The sequence below is a fragment of the Gorilla gorilla genome, chromosome 15 (assembly GCF_029281585.2).
Source record: "Gorilla gorilla gorilla isolate KB3781 chromosome 15, NHGRI_mGorGor1-v2.1_pri, whole genome shotgun sequence".
NCBI lineage: Eukaryota > Metazoa > Chordata > Mammalia > Primates > Hominidae > Gorilla > Gorilla gorilla.
The window spans coordinates 102,624,584-102,636,191 of record NC_073239.2 but is presented as its reverse complement, the minus strand read 5'-3'; positions in this window follow the sequence as shown (position 1 = coordinate 102,636,191).

Here is an 11,608-nt window from a genome sequence, read left to right as displayed (position 1 = left end):
ATAAAAATAAGACCTACTCCCATAATGAAGCAGAAAGTAATTTTCTATGCATGATTTTAACTTCCTGGACGCTAAAAGATCTTGCCAAACTAAGCAATTCTGACATTGAATTAAATGACCAAGCATGAGGAGAAAAATTGTGATAAGTCCAAGCATAAAAGACATACTATTTTTTATGAGAACTGAATATGAATGGAATTAATAAAACAAAAGAAAATTGAAAGTTTCTACTAAAATATTTTAGAATGATTACATAAAGTTTACTAAGCTTTTAAAACCTAAGCAGTGTTTACATGTCAGTACATTTTTCATAATACCACACTCTCTGAACACTGATAGTATCATAAATATATCATATTTAGAGTTATGTGTAGTGAATATATACATACAAATATACAAACAATTTTATTGCGAACATCCTAGACCTACTGTGAACCCCAAATGATCATAGTTTCAGATTTCTTAGACACGATAAGTTATGACACACACCAGATAAATAGGGCCACACTGCAAAAGAATTCATGTGCTTATCTTTTGCAGAGACAGCTGGAAATCCATGAGAATTATAGATAGGGAAGATTTTGGAGGTCAGGAATCTTGTTAATCTTGTCAACTCTGCTGCTGTTACAATTCCCTATCTCTCTAGTTTCAGAGTGGTAAAGGAAAATACTTACACTTCCTTTGGAATACCATCTTTTCTTATAATCTTTACTGTCCCATTTCTAAGCTATGGTCTGACCTTCATCTTGTGTAGGCTTTCTTGTTATGTACAGTTCTCTTTCAGCAGTGAATGCCAGCACCACTCACTGGACACTTAAACAACAATTCAGTGCAGCATGTACTATATCACTTAACAGATTTTCATGTCTTCTTAACCAGCTGAAGAGATGCTTGATGCACTATATTCATTTTTTTCTATATGATACCTAACAATGTGCTGAGTGTATATTTACAGATCATGTCTAAACATACTGTTAAATTGAATTTATTTTTTGAAGATTGACAATATTCTTTCAAATGGTATATGTTCTTTACATTTCATATAGGCTACATAGTGTCCTGAAAATTGCTTTTTCACAAATTGTTCTATTTATGCTAGGTACTCAACTCACCCATCTCTCCTACAGTTCTTATTAGAAGTCTGTGCAATTGTTTGCATATCTGCCCCACCCTGCAAGTATCAGAGCAACTTACAGGATGTAGGTGGATTAAAAAATCTTTCCAGTAAGAGAGAACAAATACAGCAGGGCTCACTCTGCCACCTGTAATAAACCCACTCCTCTATACAGCTCATACCAGAAGTCTTTGCTAAGTTACACAACCAGAAAGGCAGTGAAAGATGGGACTAAGTTCAAAGACACCACTAGGATCTATACCAACACTGGAGAGAAAAAAATGCAAATAAACTGGTCCTGTGCTATAATTTCAGATACTATTCAACAAATTATTACATAGAGTCATGAGAGGGGAAGTAACTGGCAAGATGGGACAAAGGTCAACCTTTAAGCCTAGGCCAGATTCCATTAAATTCTACTTTAGGGTAGCAACTCCTTTGATACAGACCTGTGCAGTCTGCTTCTAAATCTATAGTTTTCCTTGTTTTACCCCAACTTTTTTTACTCCTTTTACATTGTGTGTGTCTCTATTTCTGATCCCATATCAGAAATAGACCCTATCTTGAATGTTGAGAATTACTACAACAGAATTTCAAAAATATAAATAAAAATTATGAATCATATTATTTGCATTAGACAGGCTTTCCCCAAGACAGATGTAAAGATTGTTTTTAAGTTGTTTTGTTCCACCTTTACGTGTTAAATATGATTTTGTCCCTCCAGATTCATGCCTCTCCCTTCTTCACTCTGCTCTGGACTCTGGAAGGCCATTGCTTTTAGTTTACATAAATGGACCCCTTCTCTGTGTCTTTGTAAGTTGGTTTTGGCCAGTGGAAGGTACAGACAGGAGATAAGAGAGTGAGAAGAATGTGAGGTCGACTTCCTCCCTGCCAGGTGACTACCATCTAACCGAATCCTTTATGGAGCTCTTGAGCTTACAGCTACCTCTTTCCAGAACCCTTGAATCTTAGTTTTTTCTCTCTAAGGCCTCTTACCAGCCCCTTATTAATTTTCCTAAATTCTTCCCAAACCTGCTTAAATAGTCCCTTTAGTAAGCTTTTTCAAATTACTGGTTTAAATGTGCCATCTGTTTCCTACCAGGACCTTGATTGATATGTCTCATATCTGTTTACTGGAAATCAACTTTTTGAAGAGTGATGAAAAGATGGGAAAGAAAAGAGCATGGAAACCTTGTATTCTTTGGCCTTGTCTTAGTAAAATGAAACATTGTTTTCCATTCTTCTTTCCCATCCACAAGCCAAGGCTGATACACGAAGTCCCCAACAGACGTCCAAGGCTCATAGGTAGAGTGGGCAGATCGTGGTGCACCTCATAGAACTTCTAACTCTACATAGTCCAAAAGCATCTCCATCTTGGTGGCTTGGTAGAGATTGTTGTGCCCTCAATTTATAGTCTGAAAAATGAAGCAAACTTAGCTCCTAGACTCTTGTGTAGATTGGGTCCTGGTGGCCCCCATGTGCTTGTGGGGCAGTTCCAACTATGTTTTTCTGTACTCTGGTCCTAATTCTTATAACATTATAGTTATTCCCTGTTACATATATATATATATATATATATATATATATATATATATATATATATCTTGACCCCAACTTACTCAATATTTTTAGCTACAGATGGGTATGGTGGCTCCCACCTTAACACTTTGGGAGCCTGAGGTGGAAGAATTACTTGAGGCCAGGAGTTTAAGACCAGCCTGGGCAACAAAGGAAGAACCTGTCTCTACAATTTTTTTTTTTTTTTTTAGACTTCGCCAGGTGTGGTCGTATGCCTATAGTTCCAGCTTCTTGGGAGGCTGAGGTGGGAGGATTGCCTGAGCCCAGGAGTTCAAGGCTGCAGTGAGCTGTGATCACACCACTGCACTCCAGCCCAGGTGACAGAGCAAGAACCTGTCTCTGAAAAGAGAAAAAACCAAAACAAAATATTTTTAGCTACTACCCTTTTTTGTCATCTTATCTAGTTTATTGATATGAATATATGTTACATATGTCAATGGTTTTGACTAATACATACAACTCCGCTTTCTAATTTTCATACAACTATACATATTCATAAACAATATTTTCACATCATGTTGAAATATAGCTACGGTCACTACAAAGAGCTGTAGATACGAAAGAGGTGGCTTAACAAACTTTAACAATGTCTTCAAAACTCTCTCTTCTCCACAAACTGTTCTGTAATTCTGATCGTAAGTACATATACTAACAGGTGTTTAAATGAGAGACCAAAATCCAACCCCAATCTTGTGAGTAATTTATTTTGTCTAAAATAAATGACACAAATATAAGTTGGCATAAGGTTTTATATTATTTAGGGATAATTTAAACATAGTCTTAAACGTACTTCATATATCATGATGCTAAAGTTACATTGGTATTTCTCTCCCCAAGAATAGTTTTGAAAACATCCCCAGCCATAATCATGCATCATATAAATATGTAAAGCTTGTGTATGTAGATGCTAGGAAAATAAGTGAAAACCAAGAATTATTTTCACCTGTATCAAATAATATGGTTATTAGTGAGAAATCATAATGATGATTATTATTTTCAGAATGTTTATCAAAACTTCTCTGCTTTTGTCCCCAGAAAAGAGAGAAGAGCATCTTCTAGTTTATGTTTATAGGAATATGAATACCTCTTTAAGATCTCCAGGAACTATGCCAAATTTGATTATCTTATGTTTTAATAATGATATGAAGTCACTTAAATCTGCTTCAAATGGCATCAGAAACAACTAGCAAAAGATAATTCAGCAAAATTGAGATAATATTAGTGAAAGAAATGTAAAAATGTTTTGAGATCTGCAGATTGGATTATGCCAACTATTATTATTATACTCATATACAGAGTTTTAACGCCTCTAGGAAACAGCCTCTTCAGTATTTTGTATTCTATGTCAGCTTGATTTTACTTATTGCACAATTAAATCTCTCTTAAACAATTCAAGGAAAATCTTTATTCTTTCAATAAGCTTTAAAAGTATAATAAATTGGCAGCTCTTTTTAGAAATTCTTTTCTAATAAAACATTATAAGTGGTTAGATCATTAAGCCTGGTTTGAAAAGCCTACATATACGGGAGAAAACCCACCATAGCTGACACAATGGAAACATCTGCTAAACCTTCTAACACAGACTCGCAGAGAGAAGAATATATTCTTTTTTTGGTTTTTTAGATGGAGTTTTACTCTTGTTGCCCAGGCTGGAATGCAATGGTGTGATCTTGGCTCACTGCAGCCTCCACCTCCTGGGTTCAAGCTATTCTCCTGCCTCTGCCTCCCGAATAGCTGGGATAACAGGGGCCCGCCACCATGCCTATCTAAATTTTTTTGTATTTTTAGTAGAGACGGGATTTTATCATGTTGACCAGGCTGGTCTTCAACTTCTGACCTCAGGTGATCCATCCGCCTTGGCCTCCCAAAGTACTGGGATTATAGGTGTGAGCCACCACACCCTACAAAGAGGAATATATTTTTTTAAATAGAAACCAAATGGCCAAGACTGAATGCATGGTCCTTAAGGGACAGTGCATATTTTGTATCTGCAAAGGTCACCTGGCCTTTGAGCATGCAGAAAGCAATGAAAATGCCTCAGAGCTAAACCCAGCAGGACTGCTCTGTTAACAAGGATTCACCCTAGTATGAAGTCATCTCTTTTCCTAGGGTAGTAGACGATTCTAACGCTACTAATATTTGAACCATAATTAAATGGAAAAATTCATCACTAGATTTATTAGAGAATTGGACAATAATACAATGAATGGAATTCCACATTGGCGAAATAATCAAATAGATATGTCAATATGTTACTCAGGATAGTAACTTAGAGTCAAGAAAGACTTTCTGCAATGGTTCAGAAGCAATTTATATACACAGAGTGTAGTCCTAAGATAGAAAAGCCATGAAAGAAGCTCGTGAAGTGGCAGATATCCTGTAGGAATGTTCATTTCTTTTTACACACACTTCAGATTTACTTTGCTTGTAGCTCGAACTCCATCTTTTTTAAACCGTTTCAGACCATTGCTTGGTGAGATCTACATGTTCCAGTTTCTTAGTTAATAAATCCTGCCTGATAAGCACTCTCTGAGTACTTTTAAGTTTGCAGAACCTCATACAAAATTCTAATTTTTTTTTTTGATGAACATTGAGATAAGCCTAAAAAAATTGTCACGGTCCCCCAAAACTAAGTTCAGTTGTGCATATTTAGGTAAAAAGAAAATGCTTACTTCTACCTAGGGTTAAATCGTAGCTTTAGTCCAGAGAAAACGTTGTAGAGGAAAGAGCCTTGGAAATACAGACTTACGTTTCAAACTGACATCTTCCACATTTTTTGAAGATGAACAGATTATTAAAGTCACTGAGTATCAGTGCTGCATCTGTAAGTTCTGGGTTTCCAGTGAAATTTTAATGTAAAAATTTATATAAAACACTCAGCATGGCCTCTGTCATAAAGGATATGCTTAATGAATTACATTTGTTTCTTTCGAGGATAATATTAATACTTCTATAATTGTGAGGACTAAATGAATTAATGGAGAAGGCATTTATAATGAGCCCTGGTACATATTAGAGCTCTTTTTAAATTACAAAAGAATATCAAATAAGCTATATCTATTATTACCATTAATGTTCTAGGGCCTCAATATTAATTCAGTAATGGGGAAATTTTAAAAATTAGGGTTAGAGCAATGACAGATCAATGAATGAATCACTTAAACCAGGTATTTGTAGTTACATAGAAAAGAAGAATCTAAATTGGTAACTCCTTTGTTTTTTGTTACGGTTTATTGCTTCAGTAAGAAATTACTTGCTTAATATGTGTTAATCACTGTATGTATTAGTCAGGTTCTCCAGAGAAAAAGAACCAACAGGATGTGTGTATGTGTATATATATCCTATATACATCATAGATCTATATATAGATATATATTTAAGTGTGTGTGTATATTTATCCACATCATATGTGTGTATACATATATATGATGAGTATGACCAATAAGATATAGCTATATACCATATACATATATATGATGTATATGATACGTATGATGTATATATACATCACATGTAGTATCACATATTACATAAATAGAGAAATAAAAATGAAATCCTATGCTTCTCAACTGACTGCACAGATTCCTTCTTGGCTAAGACCCCAGGGAAACTTTGAAAACTCAGTTCCCGGCCGTGATGGAATGGGAGGTAAGACGCGCCTTGTTGTACCCCTCCCTCACTAACTGCCATTACTTTTTTTTTCCTAAGGGTTAAACAGAAACTAGCCCTCTGGAAAAACTCACTCCACCCCTGACGTCTACCAACTGCCCCTCCCTTTTGCAGTTTTGATAAAACTACCAACCAGTACTCCTTCCTGGTAAGAGACCACCCACCACAAAGTGGTTCTGGCCAGTCTACGGCGGATGCCCAGAGAGACTTTTTGCATCCTATGCTTCATCTTTTGACATCAGAGAGCCAAATAACTCCACTGTTGGATCTTGCTGACAGCCATTTTATGAGCATGAGTCCCATGGGGGCGCATAACACTCAAATGTGCTTGTGCCTGTTTCTGTTTTCAAAAATATTCATGACTCCTCCTATAGCTTATTGAATATGTATATTTGGCTACTCTGTTCAGCAGAAATTCCCGTCTTATTCTTCCCACCTGTAAGTATCTGTTTCTGGCTTCTGACCAGAAACGTCACTTCCCAGCCTGCCAGAATGGCCACCCTGCAGGCTTTAACAGTTACCGGCTGCGAATCTGTATGGGTCTGCAGCAACCTCAGTTCTTGCCTCCTTAGAAGAATTTGACCAAGGGGCATAAGGCAGAGTGAGACACCGAAGCAAGTTTTAGAGCAAGAGTGAACGCTTATTAAAAAGCTTTAGAGCAGGAATAAAGAGGAGTAAAGTATACCTGGAAAAGGGCCAAGTGGGCAAATTAAAAGATCAAGTGGCCAGTTTGATCAAGTGGCCAGTTTGACCTTTGACTTGGGGTTTTATAAATTGGCATTCTTCCGGGGTCTGTGTCTCTTCTCCCCTGATTCTTCCCTTGGAGTGGGCTGTATTCTTGTGGCAAGAGATTCTTCTCTTGGAAGGGCCACATGCACGGTATGTTTACTGGAGTTGTATTCAGGCTCACGTGAGGCGTTCTTTCCTTACCAGTCATATGTTCCTAGAAGGTCATATACCCGTTAATCTCCAACATTTTGCCTTAGTGCTTATGCTTTAGCCCATTCACCCGATTTCTGAGATCTTATCGGGGAGCTGCTGTTCATCAGTTTTATGTATTTCTATGTATTGGGAGATTATCTTTCCCGGGTGCTGGCTGCGGCCAATTATTTTAGAGAGACAGTTAACAACTGCCTGATCATCACCTGAGGGTTAACTGATGTTCCTGGTGGTGGGAGGGGGCGGAGGGGGCTCTCCTGCTCTGCTCATATCTGCCTGACTACCTACTGTAACACAACCCTTTATGAGAAATAAAGTTCTCTTTTCCAAATTTATGAACCTCATCATTCTTCAGGTGACAATATATAAAGAGGTTTATTATAAGGAATCAGCTCACATGATTATGAAGACAGAAAAGTCCCAAGATCTGCAGGGTGATTCAGTAAGCTGCAGACCCAGGAGGGCCCATGGGAGTCCCACTCTGACTCTAAAACTGTGAGAATCAGGAGAGCTAATGAGGTGGTTTCTGTCCACAGGCTTGCAGACTCAAGACCCAGAAAGCATTGATATTTCAGTTGGGGTCCTAAGGCAGGAAACAAGCCAGTGCCCCAGTTCAAAGCAGTTAGGCAGGAGGAATTCTCTCTTAATCAGGGGAGGGCCAGCCTTTTTAATATATTCAATAGGTTGGATATGGCCCATCTACATTACAAAGGGCCACCTTATCAACTATTTAAATATCCAAAACAGTCATATAGACACACCCAAAATGTTTGAACAAATATCTATGCACCCCATGTGTCCCAATCAACTTGATGCATAAAATTAACCATCACATTCTAATCTAGTTTTGAAGACAAGTAATATTCCTTTAAAAGTTTATGTAACCAACATAGCATTAATCCATCCAAGTCTTGTAGGTAACTCTGAACAGGAATTTACTAATGGCCCACCATACATCAGCCCCTGTGTATTGAATCTGGTTGGTAGATAAAGACATAAAACAAGTGCAGTATATACTTTACGTGACATAATAGGGAGTTTGGACTTTGTCTTATAAAACCTAAGAAGGTAAAGGTAAATTTTAAGTAGAAAAGTAATTTGATCAGACATGTTTCAAAATAATAGTAATATTTGGGATGAAGGAGTTAATATTTATTTTTGGGCTCTTCTCATCTCCTGGACTTCTATTACAGGGCTCAGTCCTCGTACTTCTTATCACTTCTATTTATTCTCATTCTGTAAGTAGTAACATCCAAATGTTTTGGTGTTTATGCAACTAGGAGGGATATTAAGAAGGTTTAACAATTAGTATGACAGAAGAATGAGCAATGAGAATAATTACTATCGTGTTCTAACAGGGTCCTGGAAACCTCCATATTACTAAATATTATGCCTTTAGTAGCATGATCATGAAATTGAAGCAAATTTACAGGGAAATGAAGAACTCTTGGTAAAGGTGCTGGAGCAGCATGGTTGTGCAAACCCTCTCAATTACACCAGACAGGCTGTATGGATTACAATTATGAAATCTATAAAGATGTACTCAAACCAATAGCTGACAAATAAAATACCTAGGAAAAAAGACTCCCAAGGGTTTTGGACAAAAACAGTCAAAGATCAAAAAGAAGTCTGCCCTTGAAAGTTCTGGCCACTCTTATGCAAATTCTATGAATTTTCTGCCTTTAAAAGGGAGCATTCTACAGTCATATATACTTTGGTTAGCATAAAGCTAGAGCGTATTGGCCTGAGGTGTCAGAGAATAGAGGAGAAGGCTGATATAGCAGCTGGAAATAAGGGGCAAACCCCTAGAAGCAAGAAAATCATGGAAAAGCTGAGCTCTGTAATCTGAAAATAATCTATGCCTAAATCTTTGGCTGATGATCAAATTATGCAAACACAGAGGAGACCACTAAGGGACAGGAAAAAAAGGTTTCAACTGGAAGCCACTGGCAGCACAGAAATAGGAGCTGCTGTACACAGTGAGGAAAAACACATTTGCACTATGAATCCAGGCAGGTTAATTGCCTAGTAGAACTAAATAAACAATAATTCTCAAAGAACACAGCAGAATTCAGAACATATTACTTATGATATCTAGTTTTCAAACAAAAATTACCAGACATTAAAAAACAAAACAGGAAAACGTAACTTTTAGGAAATAGAAAAGTTAAAATAATTTGAATTCCAGTGAGCCTAGATGTGGACTTCAGGAGATAATAATTTCAAAGTGGTTATTTAAGATATGATGAAAAAATTAAAGGAAAACATAGTGCCAACGAATTAACAAATAGGGAATCCCAACAGGCAAATGCCAAATATCAAAAATGGAAATTAGCTAGTTAAAAGTGAAATGGCTGAAATTAAAAATGTATTAGATTAGCACAAACACAGATTAGAAATGACAGAAGAAAAGACTTAGATAATTTTAAGATAAACAAAGAGAAATAACCCAATTCAAAGCATAGAAAGGTCTTTCTACTCTTTTAAAAAACTTTTTTAAAAAACGTTTTTAAAAAAAGTTTAAAAAAAACGTTTTTAAAAAAAGTTTAAAAAAACATTTTTAAAAAAAGATGAGAAGACTTCAAGATTCATAGGACAATATCAGGCAACCTGATCTGTGGAAAATAAATGCCCTAACAAACATGTAATTTGAGTTCCAGAAAGAGAGGAGAGAAACAGTAAGAAAAACTACTTGAAAATGTAATGACAAAAAGTTGACAAATTGGCCAGGTGTGGTGGCTCACACCTGTAATCCCAGCACTTTGGGAGGCCGAGGTGAGCAGATCACCTGAGGCTAGGAGTTCAAGACCAGCCTGGCCAGTGTGGTGAAACCCTGTCTCTACTAAAAATACAAAAATTAGCCAGGGGTGCTGGTGCATGCCTGTAATCCCGGCTGCTTGGGAGGCTGAGGCAGAATTACTTGAAGCCAGGAAGCAGAGGTTGCAGTGAGCCAAGATTCTTCCACTGCACTTCAGCCTGGTCGACAAGAGTGAAACTCCATCTCATTAATAAATAAATAAATAAGTTGCCAAATCTTGTGGGAAACTGAGTTAAAACTTGATTCAAGAATCTCAAAAAACTCCAAGCAGCATAAACAAAAAGAAAACTACTCCCAGGCATAGGATATTAAAACAGCTGAAAGACAAAGATAAAAGGCAATCTTGAAAGTCTTGAAAGCAACCAGATGTAAACATCATGTCACCTACAGGGTAACAATGATTATAACAAATGCCTGATTTATTATCTTTATCATTAGAAACCAGGAAGGCCAGAGGAAACCAGAAAAACATATTTAGGTGCTGAAAGAAAAAATAAAAATACAAACGCATAACAAAAAAATTCTATGTCCAGCAAAACTATCCATTAAAAATGAAGACAAAATAATAACATTTTACATAAACCAGGCATAACAAAGGAGGTATTAAGGCTAAAGACAAATGGCACTCAAATGTAATTCAGATCTCAAGGAAAAATGAAGAAGAGCATCAAATTGGTATACAAATGACTATGTAGGTATTAATATATATGCATCTATGAGTGCATATATATTTGCTTTCTTTTATAATAATTTAAAAAGCATATGACCACTTAAAAATAATAACCCTTAAATTGTTGTTTATTATATATAGATATAAACATTTAATACATTATATATGATAGATAGATAGATAGATAGATAGATAAATATTATGTATATAAAAATAGCACTAAGGAGGATGGCCGGGGAATAAATTAAAATAAACTGTTGCAATGTTTCTCTATTTTACTTGGAACTCTTGATACTCTACTATAAGCATTTGCCTGAGGCTCCATACATCTATATCTGTGGCAAATATGTGTGCATTAATGGCAAGGTGGTTTAGAAATAAGAGCAGGCCCCATGAGAATCTGAGCCACCTGCTCATGCTGTTTGTACTCCTCTTCCAGATCTCTCTAGGCTTGGTTTACTATAGCATTTCCATTTTTTTCTTGGTTTTGGTGGTTAGTGACACAACTAGGTTAGTCATGTAACCTCTAGTTATTCTACGATGAGTTGTCAATGTCTACCTGGGCCTAATAGCAAGTCAAACATTGCTTTCAAAATGGGAAGTATTTGTTGGCAATGAAGAGCATTGCCCTTCTCCATAACCATAGACACCTACACTGTTTTTTCTCCTGTGAGTATTTGCCAGAGGCTCGATATAGCATCTCTATCTGCACAGACATTTCCTTTACCAGGGATTCTGCTGAGTTACAAGCCCCAAGTGGCAGAGAATCTTATATCAATGTCTGTATTTGTTACAGAATTATGTTTTTTTGTTCTGAACT